Source organism: Lepidochelys kempii, chromosome 2 (genome assembly GCF_965140265.1).
Source record: "Lepidochelys kempii isolate rLepKem1 chromosome 2, rLepKem1.hap2, whole genome shotgun sequence".
In the NCBI taxonomy this organism is placed as follows: domain Eukaryota; kingdom Metazoa; phylum Chordata; order Testudines; family Cheloniidae; genus Lepidochelys; species Lepidochelys kempii.
Genome location: NC_133257.1, coordinates 215,047,952 through 215,067,837, shown reverse-complemented (window position 1 = coordinate 215,067,837; position 19,886 = coordinate 215,047,952). Strand labels below are relative to the sequence as shown.

Sequence of the window (19,886 nt, the reverse complement as noted above, 5' to 3'; positions counted from 1 at the left end):
CTTCCCTCATCAATGTTGGCAGCGATTTTTTTTGCTAAGATAAGAGTGATACAGGAGCTCCAAAAATGATAGCTGACATCACAGTCCAGCATGGTTTTTGTGACATGGGAGACATGGGTTTTGTGGTCATGCCTGCAAAAATTGTACCTGGTGCATAATGCTGTGTTTGATCTAGACTACAATTAAATGGATTGTAACATATCCAGCTACTCTGTGATTTGAACAGAACAATATTCTTGCATGTATCAGAACAGTTGTTAAATGCAGAAGTGCTTGTAATAATTGTAAAGGGAAACTATGGATAAAGGAACACAAACCAGAGGGGTCACTGATGAAATTTAGGATTACCATTTGTGAAAGAATGTATTCCCATCACATATTGATTTTAAATGCTTGCTTTATCGACATCTTTCTAGTACACAGTGGATTAGGAATTAAGATTATTTTATGTAGAATCTTGGTATCTTGACAAAGGTATGGAACCTCAAGCAGTGCCAGCAGCACTTCAGTTGTTTGGAAACAGTTTGATAGACTAAATGATATATTAGAAAGAAACATGCTCCTGCAGTGATGAAACAGGGAATGGTTTTGTTAAATAAGTGACTTTTTTTTACTGTAAAAGCCTAATTTCATATCAAAATAAGGGTCCATTTATGAACTCAGTTATATGGTCACAGACTCATTTCCTGTCTTTATATTTCCAGTTTGCGTTCAAAGTTATTCCCTGCTGTAATTTGCCTTTTAAAGGAATATTCTGCTATTGAAATTGTGGGGGCAGAAAAATTACATTTCCTTCAATGCACTTGTGAATTTCATTAAATGTGAAAAGCAGTTTTTAGCTACAGAAAACCAATGTTGTTCAGAGGAAACTGAATGTAGGGGCAGCTGGAGGTGAAAGCCTAGCTTATCCATGTGATATAGAGTGCTCATTGACAATGGGGAGAGCCTAGAGTAGGAGGGAGGTTGTGTTGGTGTCAAGAGGAAAACCTTAGAGAATTAGCTGAAAACATTTGCAATCAATTGGCAAAGTCATCTGAGTTAGATTTATTTCTCATTATTGTGCTTTTTAAAAAGTGATTCAGAAGTTTCTGCCACCCCAATGTTCTTGGCTGAGAGAAGAATGTATTTATGTTGAAGATGGAGAAACTCATCTAATCACAAAAAAACAAAACAAAAATAAACAAAGCAAAAATATGGATGATAATTTAGAGAAAATAAACTTATTCCAATAAGCCAAACCTGAAAACTATTGTACAGTAGTTTCCTCTCTAAGCCCTTGATCCTATGCTCATTGAAGTCAATGACAAAGTTCCCATTGACTTCAGTCATGCAGGATCAGAGGCAAAACAATGGCATCAGACTCCTCCACCATCTACCCTCATCCATTTGGTGAAATGTACTATATGGAACATTATAGGTAGCGAGATCTGTTGAGCTAGTTTTACTTTCATTTTGAATAGGAGAACTGAGTCCTCCTGATGCACAGAACCTACCTCCTGATAGGTTTGATGTTTTTATAGAGGATTTTGTGCGGGGGCGTGGGGGAGGGTTCTGGATACCCTAAGCCTTACCACCAGTGGTTCCCATCCTTCTCTCTATTGTCACTGTGTTAGAGTTTTCTCTCCCTTTTCTCCATTGTCTGCACGATGACGACTACTGCATAAAATATAGTGACAACTCTCAATTAATAGAAATATTAACAAACACCTCACATCTTGTATTGCATATAAAGATCCACATTCATGACCGTTCTGGCATCAAAGGGACATAGATAAAGCAAAATAATGTACAACTGGGATATTAAAGACTAATGCAAGTTTTCTTATCTCACCCTGAAGGCAATGATATTTCTATTAAGTATTTTTGCTAGACAAGAAAAGTTTTCCTTCCATTTTTATGTAATCAATGTATTTATTTATTGGTTAGCTCAGGGGTTTTCAGACTTTTTTCCAAGAGTCGACTACAGCTTTCTGGAAAGATTGCAAGTCTGAGGAGATGGTCCACATAACATCACTGTGGCAACGAGTGAAATTGTTTACATAGAAAAGTAATATTTGAAAAGTTTTGAATTTATTTTAGGTGCTTTATCATTGCTAAGGGAACTGAAATGAAGCATTAATTGAGGCTTGTGTGTGTCTTATGTTTCAATGTATGTATGAGCCTTCTTAGATAGATGGCATTCTATCCCATAGCTATTTATTTCTTTATTTACCCACTTTTTGATCAGACATGTTTGGAAATAGTTAGCCAAGGATTTGGGCCTTATTTTTGACTTGTACATTTACATGGAAAGCTTGTTGTTGGATGTTACCTGTTTTTCTTTTAAATCTGTGTATTTTGTGCAGGTTGTCCTCTTATTTAACACCTGCCCTCGTGCCTTTGAGGATTGATAACTTTACTCCTTCTTAAAGGATTTCAAGGGCTGGATCGTGAGCTCATCTAACATGAGCATGACATAGGAAATAGCTCAAGAATTTCTGTACTCAGCACACACAGGTGAGCATATTCCCAACACAATGTCTGACACACTGTAAAATTAAAATGACATCTACAGAACTTCAGCAAATTTGTAAATAGGAACGAAGTTCCCCAAATTTCAAATTTAAAACTGGAATCTAATTGTATTATCTCGATAAATCAGTTTACGTATAAATATGCATGGCAAATGTTTTTCTGTTAAGAGACCCAGAGTTATTCATTGACTATATGCTTGTTGACTATACAGCTTATTTGAAAACTTGGATGGAGCTAGTTAAATGACAAACTTCATTTACAAATAATAAATCAATGAAAATGTTTCAAAATATGTGGTGAACATTATTCATAAAATAATTTGACCATTTCTACTTTTGATGGATTATACTTGTGTTATTAATGCCTGTGTGTGTCTGCAGATTTGGTGACTCACTTTTTCCACCCAGAATCAGTTTTCAGGTGTCTAGAAAATTGATGAGGTGAAACAAAGGCCTTGTAAGCATAAACATTTCAGAAATTTTCAGGTTTGTTTTATTAATTAAGATGAAATGCTCAAGAGAGTTGGGAATGTCCACATTAGAGCCAACTCCACTCATTTGTTTGGCTGAATACCCCCAGAGGTGTATGGCTATGGCTGGGGAACTAGTGGACAATGCATTTAATTATGTGGAAAAGACACTAAGTGAAAATGCTCCTTGACCCCCCTCCTTAGGGAAAAAAACCTACACACACAAGAAAATATAAAGAGTATATAAAAATGTTCAAAATAGGGCCAAAAGTGTCAGGTAATATAGCACCAACACACTTAGCAGATTTCTGACTACCAGTGTTTTGGACTAACTCCCAGCTTCAGAAGTTGGATCAAACTAATCTCTACTTTGCCAAATCTGATGGAAGCTGTAAAAATGTAATTCTGAGGTACAGTATAAAAATCAACGACTATTTCTTGTCTTGTACATTTTTTCAGAGCATATAAATTTGGAAACAAAATGAAGGGGATCTTTGCTTGATTTGGACAATGCAACAGCAAAACAAAGTTACTGAATTAGTGGAAATTGAGGATAAGACAGTTACTCATCTTCTTGTAACTGTTGTTCTTTGAGATGTGTTTGTTCACGTCCATTCCAATCAGGTGTGCATGTGCTGCGTGCAGTCATTGGAAACATTTCCCCTCAGCAGCTCCCGCTGGGGTGCCTAGGAAGCCCCATGGAGTGGCGCCCTCATGGTGCTCAATATATGACCCTGCTGACCCGACCCCCCTACAGTTCCTTCTTGCTGGCTACTCTGACAAAGGGGAAGGAGGGTGGGTATTGGATTGGACATGAACAACACATCGCGAAGAACAACAGTTAAAAGAAGATGAGTAACCATCTTTTCTTCTTCAAGTGATTGTTCACATCGATTCCCAAGGGCACAGGCGACTCCCAAGCTCTCAAATGGGGCTGGGGTCGAAGTTAAGGAATCACTGACTGGAGCACCACTCTGGCGAAAGCTGTCTCGTCTCTAGCTGGATGATGGCATAGTGGATGGCACCAAGGCCCAGGTCGCCACTTTGCAGATCTCCTGGATGGGCACCTGGGCCAGGAAAGCAATGGATGAGGCTTGAGCTCTTGTTGAATGGGCTGTAATAGCTAGGGCTGGGACCTTGGCAAGGTCATAACAGGTACAGATGCAGTCCGTAATCCAGGAAAAAATGCATTGTGAGGAGACTGGAAGTCCCTTCATCTGGGCACTGCTACAAAGAGCTGGTTCAACTTCTTGAAAGGCTTTGTGCACTCAGTGTAGAACGCTACTGCTCTCCGCACATCTAGTGAGTGAAGCCTCTGCTCCTGTGCTTTAGCATGTGGCTTGGGATAGAAAACTGGTAGAAAAATGTCCTGGCTGATGTGGAATTGGGATACCACCTTGGGCAGGAAGGCTGGGTGAGGCCTTAGCTGTGCCTTGTCCTTGTGGAAGACTGTGTCGGGGGGGGTTGGAGGTTAGTGCTTTTAACTCCAACACCCTCCTGGCTGATGTGATGGCAACCAGAAAGGCCCCCTTCCATGAGAGATACAGCAGGGAACATGTAGCCAGTGGCTCAAATGGAGCTCTCATTAGTCTAGTTAAGACTAGGTTGAGGTCCCAACTCAGTACTGGTGGGTGGGACTGTGGATATAGCCGTTCTATGCCTTTAAGAAAACAGCCCACCATGGGTTGGCAAACACTGAGCACACCAACTCTCCTGGGTGGAACTCTGAGATGGACGCGAGCTGTACTTTGATGGATGATCCGGCCAGCCCTTCCTGCTTCAGGTGTAGTAGATAGTCCAGGATGAATGGTATAGATGCCTGAAGTGGGGGTATGCCGTCCTCAGGCGTCCCTTCAAAATCCTTGCTTGGACCCCAATGATGGCTTGGTCGGGCCCTGCCCTTAGCCTGAAGGAGGGAACGTCTGTTATTCCTGCCCCTACGGCGGTATGTATCCTGCCTTGGGCGGGATTGGTATTGCCTCTGCTGCTGTTGGGGCTGAGGCTTGAAGGGTTTTCTCTGGGTAGCGGGAGTGTGCATACCCAGAGATTTCATAGTTGCCCTGGAGTCCTTTATGCTGTGGAGCTTCGAGTCTGTCTGGTCCGAAAACAGCTCTGCACCCTCAAAGGGAAGGTCCTACAGGGTTGCTGGACTTCCAGTGGAAGCCCAGAAGCTTGGAGCCATGCGGTTCTCCTCATGACCACCTCAGAGGAGATGGTACGTGCCGCAGAGTCAGCCAAGTCAAGGGAGACCTGTAGGGATGTCTTGGCCACTGCCTTCCCCTCCTTGACCAAAGCCGAGAACTCAGCCTTCGACTCAGTGGAGAGCAACTCCTTGTATTTGGACATGGAGTCCCACGAATTAAAATTATACCTGCTGAGGATAGCTTGTTGGTTAGCTATCCCCAGCTGTAGTCCCCCTATGGCATAAACTTTCCTGCCAAAGAGGTCGATACATTTGGCCTCTTTAGCCTTGGGAGCTGGTGCTTGCTGCCCCTGGTGCTCCTTCTCATTTACCACCGAGACGACCAGAGAGCAAAGGTGTGGGTAGGAGAATAAGAATTCATATCCCTTGGAGGGAACAAAGTATTTTCTCTCCACACCCCTGGCGGTGGGTGGAATGGAAGCTGGAGTCTGCCACAGGGTATTATAATTGTTGCAAATAGTTTTATTGACCAGAAATGCCACTCTGGAAGGGCCTTCCGGAGCGAGAATGTCCACCACTGGGTCCTCTGACTCGATGGCTTCCTCCACCTGTAGGCCCATGATATGGGCAACACAGAGGAGCAGGTCCTGATGCGCCCTCTGGTCAATGGAAGGAGGACATGAAGCTGACGTTCCTGCCACCACCTCATCAGACGAAGATGATGATGAGGCCAGTGGGGGTACAGGGTCGTTTTGGCCCACTATGTGCCCAGGTTGCTCCTGGGTAGCATTGGTGACCAGTCGTTCGGCAAGGTCAGATGTGACCTGGACTATGGTTGGGTCTGGAGCTGGTTTGGTTGTCCCCTCTGTAGTATGAGGGAGCGGTCTGGATAGGGTCGCCTCTGTAGTACGAGGGGCAGGTCTATCCACCAGTGACCGTGCAGGATGATGCCCCGATATCATGGGCCTAGAAACCCTGGAAGGGATACCTTGGGCCTGATGGAAAGCCATGGAGGTCCAGAAGGGCATTGTGCAGCAGGTGGCCACTGTGGCTGCCAGGTCGACTGTGGGTGTCTCTGGCACTTATCTGACTTGTACCTACTGTGCCGCGAGTAATAGAAGTCAGCCTCAGAGTCTGAGGATCCCGAGAACAATGACCATGGTGGTGCCAATGATCTTTGAGCCTGTGGTCAGTGGAACAGAGCCGCAACAATCGTGTAGAGGATCGGTGCTGGCTGTCCTGCTACTTCAGACTGGTGCCGTGAGTCCGGTGCTGGAAAACAGCTCTTGTGTTCCGGTGCCATGTCTCAGTGCCAGCTGAAAGAGGGTGACCGTGATCAGTGCCGACACCTCCGTGCTGGAGACACAGATCACCATACTCCCTGCGCCAGGCAATCTTGTACCGAGGCTGGTGCCGGAGGGCGTTGCAGTGATGTAGACTGGGAATGGTGCTGGAGAAGGTGCCGGTCCAGCGAAGAAGAGGGCCTCATCATCACGGGCTTGCTTCTAGATGGCACCTGTCTGGGCGGTGCCGGAGACTTCTCTCTAACAGCAAGGGACTGAGGTGCAGTACTTTCTATAAGTTCCTTTGCAGCCTTGAAAGTGTCTGGGGTGGACGGGGATTCCAACTCCTCCCCCAAGCACTGCCCTGTGGGAGAGTCACTGAGTGCCGGGCTCAACGGTGCCAACTGGGGCGCCGGAGTCGACGGCACGAGCTCTTGCTGCTTGGAATTTGAGTCCTTCCTCTGAGGCAGGAAAGTCTCCCTGGATGGTCTCGCTCTCCTAGGAGATCGCCCTCTGTCCCCCTTCTTATGGCACTTGTGGGGCACAGTGGATGTTGTCCGGTGCTAGGGTGCCGCTCCGTGCTGCGGTGCCAGGAATCTCTGGTACCGAGGGTCTCCAGTACCAGAGTCCTTCTTCAGTACCGACTCGTGGACCAATGCCAGGGCACTGCGCACTGAGCTCGAGCCCGGGACTTGGCGATCATGTGCCGCTGGACTGAGTGCAGCTTCCATTAACAGCTGCTTCAAACTGAAGTTGCGTTCCTTCCTAGTCGTGGGCTTGACAGCCTTAGAAATCTTATGGCACTCAGACTGATGTGCCTCCCCTAGACACCTCTGGCACAAGTCATGAGGGTCACTACTGGGCATAGGCTTCTTGCAGACACCGCAAGATTTAAATCCTTGGGCTTGAGGCATGCCCCAAGGCAGGGTGAGTGGAGAACAACCCACTCACCAAGTTTATCCTAACTACAGATAACAAGAAACTAACTACAAAACAAAAAACTGGGTAGGACTAAGTAATAGGCTAAGGGGACACTTGCAAGCAAGCAAAATGCAGTTCCAATGCCGTCATGAACGGTAGGAAGGAACTGAAGGGGCAGGGTCATATACTGAGTGCCATGGGGGAGCTACTCCATGGGGCTCCCTGGCCGACCCGATGGAAACTGCTGAGGGAAAAAGTTTCCGACAACCATGCACATGGCATGCACACACCTGATTGGAATCAACGTGAACAATCACTCGAAGAAGAACAGGCTCTTTCAGGATTACAATGTGATACAAGTGTGGGGACAGCATGATGATGTCTCTGTTGCTTCTCCAGGTATCTGCATTTCATTTCTTTACACTCAAAAGTTGCACACAGTTGTTCAATTTAAAGATGTGAACAATTTCCTGCATTACTTAGATTTTTATTAAATTGAACTATTTGCCAACTTACCCGCGCACTAGCTATTATTTAACAAACCTAACACCCCCAAACTATTTTAGTTTAAGATCATGCATTTTATTCCAAGATGGCAGATTTTCAGAATTAAACATGGGTGAATGTGATTTGTAAGACTTTGTCTCTGATATGGTTACAGAAAAATTATGGATATGTGCACTGTGAAGAACAAGGGGAGAAGATGAGCAACCTGTGCTCTACAGCAGGAATTAATGCAATGCAGGAATTAATGTAATGCCTCCAGGGGCCTGAGGGGCATGCACATACAGATACTGGTACAACATTGGGGCCATGAACCTGCCGACTCAGACATACTATTCAATATTGCTGCAGACAATGCTTCTCCTCACCCCCTCCTTGCATACCAATCCAGAGGTAAGCATGCTCATCTGTGCTGAATTCGTGGCTCTTCCCACTTAGAAAAGTGGCTTAATTTAAAAGGGCCAGATTTTCGAAGATTCTTCTGACACTCTTATATCACATACAAAAAAATCTCACAGAAAACAGAAAAATGGGTGTGTCTATTGGCATATGCAGTTTTGAGTACTCATATCCTATACACCATTTCAGAAGCTCTTTTGAATGTTGTCTCAGAGTGTTGAAATATTTCACTTGCGTATGCCTATTCTCAGGCTTCTGTGCAAGTGGCTTGCTGTTTGGTTTGGATCGAAGTATAGCAATTCTGCTGTACTTCTTATTGCCCAGCAGCAGACCCACTCAGCTTCCTTTCTGCAACCACGAGAGCTAGAAACCTTGTTTTTTTAAACAAAAGCTGAGATTCTCATGTAACAACAGGGACTGGGTTTTAAGGAAAAACAAAAAAATATTGTGAGACTTACAATAAAGTCATGAGAGTTGGCAACACTGATATATACAACACAATGTTAAATCAGTGAATCAGATTCTTATCTCAGTTACACCAATCCAAATTTAAATAACTCAGTCAAAGTTAATGGAGTTACTCTGAATATGCACCACTGAAAATGAGAACAGGCTCTGGCCCTGTTAAAGGAGATTGAGAGAATGCTGTGTGTTGCCATTTGAATCTTAGTATTTTAAAAACAGTGTTTTCAAAGCGGAAATGCTAATTTTGGTTGGTCAGACCTGTGTATCTATTGAATATGAAATTACACTGAAAAAAAGTGACAATGCTCAAATTTAACTCCAATGTAACAACAAAACATGGCTTCAGGACAAGCCATGAAAATGCTAAGACATAAGAGAGGCCCATGCAAATGCCACAGTCAGAGAAATGCTTTCAGAAGGAATTCAGCTGTAACAGATCAGCATGCTGCATACATATGGCATAGACATCACAATCATCACATATATAGCATCTGAACCTGCATGTTTCTACAACAAAAACTACTAATTGAGCTAAAGAAGAATGTCCATTAGCTATAACACCATGTAATGTTAAAAAATCAGTCATGAAAAGGAGCATTAGAAACAGATTCAGAGTCTAAGGTCAGAAGGAACCATTATATCATCTAGCCTGCTTCCTGTCCATAACAGGCCCTTAAATTTCACCCAGTTACTCCTGCACAGAGGCCAACAAGTTGTGTTTGACTAAAGCATATCTGAATGGAACAGAAGCAGGCTCCTAAGCAAGCTCCTGGTGCCCTGTCACATAAGTGTACCTTTCATCCACTGTAGGGGTGGACTAGAAGGAGAAATACATCATTCTTATCTTTACTTCCCTTAGGGCAAGTCATAGGTTTGCAGTGATACTCTTCTTCTTAAAGTGTGACAAGAGAATTCATTCATGTGACAACAGGCACATATTAACAATTATTTTTTAAAATAATCCTAAAAATTAGAATAGTGGAAATATTTGTAACAATGTTTTTGCACAATTGAAAAAACGGCTCATTTTTGCATTGATAATGGAAAATTGTGATGGATACAATTTTTCCCCCCTCCAAAAATGATTTCGCTTGAGTATCACTTTATTGGGCAAATATGGCTTTTATATTAAAGCCATGCAAAATTTTGAAATGAATAGCCATTTAATTTTAAAAGTTGTAAATAAAACTATGTAGGGGAGTGACAAATAACATGAAACATCAGAAGAAACATCAAAAGAAATATATCCTGCGAAATGTCACAGAACCAAACCAAAGTATTCTGCAATTCACACAATTCTATTAAAAACAGAAGAGAATATTTTCACAATGAATCTTTCAAATTTCTGCAAACATCAGGTGTCTTGGTGTTTAAGTGAAATGTTTGGATTAGTGTCAAAACAGTGAAAGTAACTAGTGGAACTAGTTTTGCAAACGCGTCTTTGGTTATTTTGCAAGTTTACAAGGAAAGATGAAGGAATACCAACTAGCAACCTCTCTGCACAAGGAGTGGTGAGCATCTGGGGTTGTTTCCTCTTTATGAAAAAGGTCACATCCCACCCAGAGAGAATAAATGACCCCCATAAAGAATGCAACTGATCTTGCTCAACCTGTGACGCAAGTGTGGTGCTGAACTCTGCTGTTTAACCGTTATGTGTGTTTCTTGTTAGGAAGAGTGAGCAAGTGGTGCACTGCCATAAAGGAATGTGAAGGATATGAATGGTGCTGAAAGTCAGAAGAATTAAATATAGCTTGTGTAAGTGAATGTCTGATGAGTGAAAGGGTGTTTGGCTGGCTATGTGGAAGAGGTTTAATAAAGGAGGAAGAGGGGTAAATGGAGGTAAAAACAAAGGAACCAAAATAAAACAAAACCTGAAGCTTTTCTTATTCAGTTTCCTTATTTCTATTGTAGGAACAAAACTAAGAGTAACCTTTTCCTTCTCACACAAATATTTCTTTCTTCAATAGACAAATTAGAAGAGCTAATGGAAATATAGTGGATTATCCTATTTTTGCCCCAGATAGTGGTGTGACTACCAAAGTGCTCACTTACACCTTCTTTTCCATGATTGGGAAGTTTTAAAAATTACCATTGGCTTGCACTTCTCTGTGAGAACACTCAGTCTGATGTTAAATACTGACATTCTGAATCTCTTAGAATGATGAATTCTACCATATATATTAGCATATATTCACGGAGAGCGTGATTAACCATCCTTCCCTAGTAGCCATCTATTCCATCTGACCTTCGGCTGCTTCAACTTTTCCAAAGATTCCTTGTTCAAAATCCAAACCAACCTAGTGCTCCTTGGAGATGAGTGTATACTAGATTTTGAACCGTCAGCTCTTCCACACAGTCATTTTAGCTTCACCTGATCAATGAAGCGCATACCTGCAGTTTACAGGCAATGTTTTTACCTGTAGTGTGGGAAACTCATGGATTCAAAGCCAGATCTGATTCTACATAATAAAATACTGTCTTACTCTCCATGTGGATCTCAGAAGTAGTAATAATTATAAATATAACATGTATCTAGGCCTTCTGTCAACTATGATTAATTCATAAAATGAAAAGCTGAAGTTAAATTTAATCCAGTCAGAAATCACAAGCCAATGCTTCTCATTTAGCACTCAAGAGGAAGTATAATCCTGTGGTTAAACTACTGGCTGGGATTTAGGATACCTCGGTTCAATTCCTAGGACTGCCACCGACTCCTTTTGTTGCATTGGGCAGATCACTTATTCTCTCTGTGACTCAGTTCTCCATCTGTAAAAAGGAGATACTAAGCCTTCCTTCCTTCCCCACTTTGTCTGTTTGGATTGTAAACTCTTCAGGGCAGGAACTGTCTCTTATTACATGTATAAAAAGCAGCCAGTACAATGGAGTCATGAGTGAAGCATAACAATAATATAAAGTAATACTACTGCTATTTTCGTGGATTGATTTATCTTTTCTAAGTGTAACAATTTTTAATACAGCACTTGAAACTGAAAATCCAGGGCTAGGGTCCACTGCTCGTTCTGCATGTCTTATATGAAGTCTGTATATGCATTGTACTAAATCTACTCTACCGGAATATAATAGTAAAACCCTACCCCTTAATTTTTTCCTCAATGGATCCAGAAATGTTTCCTAGAAATGTTACTATTTCTCTGATATCTCAATCTGGTGCTTCAGAGAGATTCATCTTGAAGCCACAATACCATTTTAAATTGAGTAATAAAATAACTAGCCCCCATAAATACTTGGCCATGCTACTCTTTCAAATAAATGTCTATTCCACACCATCCTTTCATACAAGGTGAAGGGTGTGTTTACAGAAATTACACACAGTGTTCTGCTGAATACAAAAGGATGTGCTGTTATTAGTAGCTGGTGGGCCTATAAAGGTTTCTTCTGTTCTAACCAAGTTCATCATCATTCACACTTCTAAACCAAGTGCAGTATGTTTTTTTACAGCATATTGTCGGGAACAAAACCTCTTCTACTCTCGGGACTTACACAAATATCTCAGCCTGATCCCCAGCAAATGCAATCAAAACTCTGGCCATGTCCTGAGGTTGAATCCATTTAAGTTTAAAGGCTTTGACGTTTTGGAGTAGTCTCTTTAGGTTACGTGAACAAATAGGGGGGTTTTGTGTTTCATTGGCTGAGGAGGAGTCAGGTTTTAGTTACTTGAACTAGGGTAACTTCTTTCATGGATCAAATAAGACCTCTTGGGGCTTCCTAAGTCTTAATTATTTTAGAGCTACAAGGAATGGTTTGGAAGAGTTTTGGATAATGGGAAATATTCTTCTGGGATCACCTCAATTTGGAGAGCTTTTCAGCTGTGAGACAGGATCTCAAACTTAAAAGCTCTCCAAAGCTCTACTTGGTCCCAAGCCAAATTTCCCTATAACAAAAGATGACTTGTGGAGGAATTATTACACTATATGCAACAAACAACTGCAACATTAAATATCTGAGAAGATTCATGACAACATTAAGCATTGTTGAAATGGTTTTTAAAGGTCAGCTTCTCACGCTGAGAATCACAAAATTGTTCATTTTCGTATAATCACCGTAATTCCCCAAGTTAAAGTGACAATTATTTTATTATACTAAATGTAAAAGCAGGCTTCATGGACATAAACAATGATTAACTTAGTAAAATAAAAAAGAGCATAAGCACAACTCTGTTATAGATTTGACTGATAATCAGCAGGATTCTTTTTATTATTACAAGGTTGTGATAACTCATTCTAATAATCTTGAAAAATGTTTAAATGGTGACAGTTTATTTATTTTTATTAATAAAAATATAATTAGGATATGAATTCAAAGCTTTGGGGGTCCTGACATCACTTAATGCCAGAAAAATATTTCAACACAATACATTATCACTCACCACTTAAAATAAATACATACCAGCACATAAGATTGAAGAAAAGATGGGCCTTGCAGCACATGCTGGATATTCATAGGCCAGACTCTGGCAGACCATTATTAGGAGAGCAAATTCTTAAACTGAGGACCTCTTTGAAAAATGTCTTAGCACCAGCCCCGCCCATTTATGACAACATGAACTCCACCTCAAATGCCTCAACTGATCTCATCTGTGGTACTACAGCATAGGAGTGGGGTGGGTCTCAAACCATTTAGGGTGGTCAGCATGGTCTTAAACTCTGCTCCCATTGACACCAATGAGGGTTTTTCCATTGACATCAAGTATTTTTGAAAATCCAGCCCTTACGGTTTTATAGGATAAAATAAACACCTTGAATTCCACCTGGAAACATACTGGCTGCTTTCTGTTTGGCAACAGAGCCCTTCAGTATAAAGAAACACAAGTTAGGCTCTGATTTAGTGGGGTTATTTTGTTGGCTTGGTTGATTTCTGTATGCAGATCAAAGTCCAATATATACTTGAATATAAGGGGAAAAAACCCGGTACAGTTATGTAAACCCCCACCCCCCATTTAAAAGTGTTTTCTTTGTTTTTGTTGTTGTTGTTATTGTTTTTTGAAGACCCAGCCAACCTGGAACCATTACACATCCATAGAAGTTACACAAACCATCAGCCATACCCCACAAACCTTTACAGCTATGAGAAAAGTATACTCCAAGAATGAAAGCCTGGTTCCATTGAAGTCAGTGGCAAAACTTCATTGGGACCAGGATTTTGCACCCAACAATGAAGACACAATTAGAAACTGGTAAAAGCTTTCCCACAATAGCCAAACAGAAACAACAAGCATGATGACATCCTCTAGTCTTCCAATAGAAGCCCAAATCAGGGCTCCACATCCACTCTGTAAAAGTCAACCCTCCAAAAGGGTGCCTTAATCTATTAAAAGTAATGACTCAATAATATATGTAACTTTGAAAAAAATGGGTCCTGCTGAGATTCTCTCCTAATCCATCATGCTCCTTATTTATAACATCTCAGCCTTAGATTGCAGACTCCTTGGGGCAGGGACCATCTCTTTGTTATACGTTTTTATTGTGACTATCATAGTGAGACTATGGGCACTGCCCTAATGCAAAGAATAAATCCAACAAATGCACAATCTCAACACCACGTCTCATCACTCTATGTTCAGGTGGGCTATTCACAAGACTGCAAAAGGAGAAAGAGAGACACTGACTCAGGTCCAGATCTTGCAACAGTTATATACATTAATAATCCCATTGAACATTCTGTATTAAACATTTTAAAGGAACAGATTTAGTAGAGGCATGTTTCAATTAAGCACAAAACATATAACAATCTATATACTTCAAATATTTTCTTAATTACAAAATTATCTTCACTCTGTGGAAAATGTCTGGGTTAATGGAACTATAATGTCATTATCTTCCCCCTCCCACACTTAGGTCCCTATCCTGCAAACACTTATGGCCCTGGGTATCTTTACACACATGAGTAGTCCATTGTTGAAACCAGAAGAAATAGAATCATGAAATTATGAGTTATGAGATGAAAAAGTCTCATCTCCCCATCAGTAAAGAGAAGTTCTCTATGCTACATTTCTTAGTGCCTTGCACAGTTATGTTTTAAATGGCCCAAGGGATGGAGCTTCTACTGCTACTCAAGGGAGACTATTCCACAAGCTAAGAGATTACAGTGTAAGTTGTTTCTGTAGAGTTGCTGGAGAATCATTTGCAGTGCTCTGCTCCAGCCTGTGCAATTTAAGAGTTCTGACCATTCTGCTGTTGGGTGCTATTCCTATTCCAATGGAAACTAACAGTGTAGCACAGAAAACAGGACCACTTGCTTTAAGCTAATCACAGTTGCAAAGAAAGTACAAAAGAACAAATGGGTTTTTCTGAAAGGGTGACTAGTTAAACTCGCCCTACTTTCTTTTGACAAGCTAACAGCTGTTCCCATGGCAACATGAGGAGCATCTAGCAAACTGCATTATCAAAACTGTTATGTTGCAGATGGTGAGGTGGCCTGAGTGTGGTGCTTCTCCATCAGAAACTATACCTTTATCCTTCAACAAGTTCCTGAATTTTGAAACAGGCTAATTGTGAGAAACAAAGTTTTGCAACTAAAAACAACAAAACAAAAACATCAAGAGCTTGTCTACATGACAGAGTTGCCCAGGTTTAACTTATGGTGTGATTAAAACTGGTTCAGTTAAAATGGCATGGACAGCCATATGGACATTCTTATTTTGGTTTAACCTGGTTTATTTCATTTTACAAGTGGGAACAAGTTTAAGCTAACCTGCAATAAGCCATTCTTAAACTGAAGTGTGTCTGCACAGGGATTTGCACCAATCTGAGTAAAACCGTTGCTACTTCTGCATGCAGACAAAGCCTGAGTGTTGTAGAGAGGGCCACTGTGAAGGAGCTGGTCATGGCTCCCTGATGTTCTCCCTAGCCTCATGCACAAGCTATCATAGCTTAAGGGTTGCTCTAAAATGTATCAGGGCTAATGGCCTCATGACCGTAGTCATCTGGGGATTGCCACAGCACATGGCCCTCCAGCCACACTCCTGGCTGGTCTTCCCAGCCTTGATGTGTCCCTTGCACTGGGGGCTGCAAGAGGGTGGCACAGGAATTACTTTAGGCCTTCTGGGGAGCCCCATATTGCAAGGGTCCCCAGCAGGAGACTTGCAGAAGGTTCTCACTCCCTTTGTGCCATACAACTGAGAATCTGGCCCATTGTATTTCTCTCCCCTCCCCCTCCATTTAGTGAACATCAATGAATTTGCTTTACTAAAGCTATGATACCTCAGGGAGCGTGGTAAGATGACTGCATAACTCAGGCATTTGAAAGCAATCATGCACCCAAAAAGTGTGGATAACCAATATAATATATAACAGCACGTTTTCTGAGCTGCTTATCATTCGGTATAGCTATATCTTTCCTGTATGTGTGCACACACACACGACAAAAGGAAAGTGCTAGTGACAGAGAGAATTTGCACTGGGGTAAGCAATACAAAAAATACACCCATAAAGAGATCTGTGCTCCCACCACAAGCTAAGAATAACTCCCGCTGGAGTCATGCTCAGGGTGCAGTTATACTGAATACTCACATGTCATGGGTGCATGGGGGCCTCCAATATAGACAACCATATGTACCCTTTAGAGTCAAAAACATAAATCATGTACTGCAGTGAAACAAGTCATCACTCAACTGTAAATGTCATACCAAACTCTATCTCCGCACTCTCTCTGGGTAATTCTTTCAGGAGCAGCAGCTGCTGAGAGCAGATATGTAGCCGTGTGAGCAACTTGGCTCACATCTAACGAATCAGGTTTGGTTTTCATTTAAAGAATTTTTTTAACTCAATTTTATTTAAACAAACATTAAAAGCTTTCAAAAGGATTCAGCTGTAGTAAGAGATCAAAGCTGTGAGTATTTAGGCTCCTTATTTTATTGGAATGTTACAATTATGTTAGTAAAGATTTCCATTCTTTTGTTATAATTTTATGGCACAGCCCCAGGAATTAAAGAGTGAGCTCACCTCTGCCTCAGCAGTCCTGGCAGAAGAAGCTTTCCTCTGCCCAATTATCCCCTCAGGCAGTAATTGCTTGATTTTAGCGAGCATGGTATAGAGGGTCTTGTTTTGGATCTTCCTTTTTACTCTACCCTTACATGTCCCTCCACTATCCACTAGACCTTGCTCCCTTTCACCAGACTTAATCACTGGACCTAACTTGGTGAACCTGAAAGATAGTCTCAAAAAAGTTTTTGTTTCTGGGTTTAAATTCTGAAACATACTGTATTCTGTTCTTCCACGTACAGAGAGAATTACTTTTCCAATATATCTTGGGACAGACAGAGTTGGGGACAGATTAACTGGGGATTTCTACAAAACAGTAGCACCCACCACGCAACAAGGCCACCGAATCATACTCAAGGTTTATGCTCTCATGGAGTGTGACTGAAAGTCATCTCACATACAAAGTGGAAAGTCTTTGGGGATATTCAAGAAAAGGTTGTGTATAAACCTGAGCAGAAATGATGCACTAACAAAAGCAGTCCTGCAAAATGTAGGGGTCACTTTGGCAAATCCCAGAGATAGTGTCTGGCCCCACTTAGTATTTAATTAACTTTGTATTATTTATTTATTTTGCATCAAAGTAATTTTTATTTAGAATGAACAGTTTAAAAAACATAAAAGAAAAGAAAATACCTTTCTGCCATTACTTACAACATCTGGTACCATATAAGGTTTTATTCACTTTTTTCAGGGAGGGGCAGAGTTCTTGAATGTTAGTGGTCATGAAAGCAAGTGATTATTTAGCCTGGCGCTGCAAAATATATTCCAGACTAGTGCTGTATTGTGGAGGGCTTCTGGCCTGGTGGCTGGTTTTGTGTTGCAAAAATCATTTCAATTCAGTGGCTAAAAGTATGCAAATCCATGAATTTTGTGGCATGAAACTGAAATGTATATGATTTACCTTGCACACGGAAGGAGACAATACTGTATGCCCCTTAAATTGACCTACAGCATGTTTGTTGCTCCAGAGATGAGATAGTAAAGTGCAGAAGATCTCTTTGTGGTATGATGAGAACAAGTATACACAAGGAAATTATACTCAGCACACTACATTTATTTCACAGAAGTACCTAGCAGGATTGGGCCTTTAGGAATTACTCACATGCATAACTTTAAAAAATGTAAAAAGAAAAGGAGTACTTGTGGCACCTTAGAGACTAACAAATTTATTTGAGCGTAAACTTTCGTGAGCTACAGCTCACTTCATCGGATGCATTCAAAGCTTATGCTCAAATAAATTTGTTAGTCTCTAAGGTGCCACAAGTACTCCTTTTCTTTTTGCGAATACAGACTAACACAGCTGCTACTCTGAAACCTTTAAAAATGTGTGTAAGTCTTTGCAGGACCATGGCCACAGTTTGCATACTATGTATATCACATATAGCAAATTGCAACACTCAAGTCTTAATTGTTTCTAATATTAGATTACAGTTTCTTTCAGGATACTATGATACTATTTTGTTTGTACCCAGTATAGACTCATAAAGAGAGATTCATTTTTAATGAAATGCAGGCAAAAGTTATGTGATTCTACTGGGTTGCAATTTGTTTAAGTCAATATGGAAAAATCTAGCTAGATTAAAAAAAATCACTTTGATTTCTGCCTTAACTAGAAATTTTGCCAGACTTTCTAACAGAATTTCTGCTGCCTGCTGTTTGTGTTCCAGGTAGCACAATACTTAAGAATCTCCAAGAATTGTTGCCTTCGGGCTTCGTAATTACTTTCTATGACCTTCCTGACAAATGCCAATTAATTGATTCTCATGTGAGGTAGTCCTTATTGCTTATAATTTGTCATTCAAAATTAAGTTCAAAATCAGATTGCAACTAAGGTGCAATGAGTGATATCTCAATTACTGTTGTTTAATGTGTAGATATAAGTTCTGGCTACTGTAGTAAACATAAATTACTTATGTTTGAATTGTTATGAATATGTTATGAATATTTTGGACATGTTAAAAACCACTGCCATGCCCAAGAAATCTTGAAAAAGGTACTCGGTGATACAACATCTTCATAAATATTCTGTATTTCCTTTTCAGTGCAGTTTAGCTTATGAGACTTGACAAAACCAAGCCCAAGTCGTACAACCTACACTCAAAAGCTCTGCTGTCTTAATAAAAAAACAAACAAACAAACAAACAAAAAAGCGGCAGGGGAGAATGCAATGTGTTGCTTGTAATCCTCACTCACCCACTACAGTAACTGTGCTTTTTAGGATTTTTAAAAAGTACAAATAGATTTTCTGACTTGACTGCAATTTTGGAGAGTTCATCTTTGATTTTTATTTTTTAAAGTACTCTGATCATAAATTTGTATTAAAAGATAGTACACTCTGCCCTCACTTGCTGTGTAGTAGTCCAATCCTTGCTTCCAATATTGGGGATTTTTTCTGAAAAGGGGATATTTTTTCATTTGTTCTAGGATGTAATAAGCCATAGAGAAATCAAGGTTATGTTACTTTCGTAAGGCTTTTCAGAAGACAATTGAAATGACTGTACCAATAAGAAGTAGTAGAAAGTTTAAATGTCTGTAAAATTTGCCAGTACAGACTATTGTGAATAGTACTATCTTGGCAAAGCACCAAAACCCGGGGGAACAATAAATAAAAAAATTAATGGGTGCTTATTAAAAAAACTGTCTAATCACAATGATTTCCAGGACTCTTTCAGATCTCAGAAAAGTTCAGTTCGCAAAAATATTGGGACAGATTCTCTGTTCATTTTCTGCTAGATGCAACAGACATGGAAAGGCAGAAATGGAGCTGCTTGAAGATCCCTGGTTCTCTACCCCATCCCCAGTGCATGTTAGAGCAACCAAAGGACTCCTTTAATTTGTATCAGCTGGCAACAGAACCCCTAAGGGATCATCTGCCACCTGGTGATTCATAGATTTTGAGATCAGAAGGGATTATTAAGGCTGTGTGTCTGTCACGAAGGTCACGGATTCCGTGACTTTTGTGATCTCTGTGATTTCTGCAGTGGCCCACTGCCAGTTTGGGTGTGGGAGGGAGCTCAGGATTGGGGCACTGGATTGGGGTGCGGGGTGTCGCTTACCTTGGGGTGGTGCGGGACTCCCCAGAAGAGGCTGGCATGTCCTTGCAGCTCTTAGGCAGAGGGGCCAGGGGGCTCTGCGCACTGCCCCCACCCACAGGTGCCACCCCTGGAGCTCCCATTTGCTGCAGTTCC

At 41.2% G+C, this 19,886-nt stretch overlaps 1 protein-coding gene across 1 annotated transcript in view; it reads right to left on the bottom strand.

Moving 5' to 3' along the window:
• AGMO (alkylglycerol monooxygenase) overlaps positions 1-19,886 on the bottom strand; it is a 270,823-nt gene that overhangs the window by 42,643 nt on the left and 208,294 nt on the right. The gene's annotated exons all lie outside the window — the stretch shown is intronic.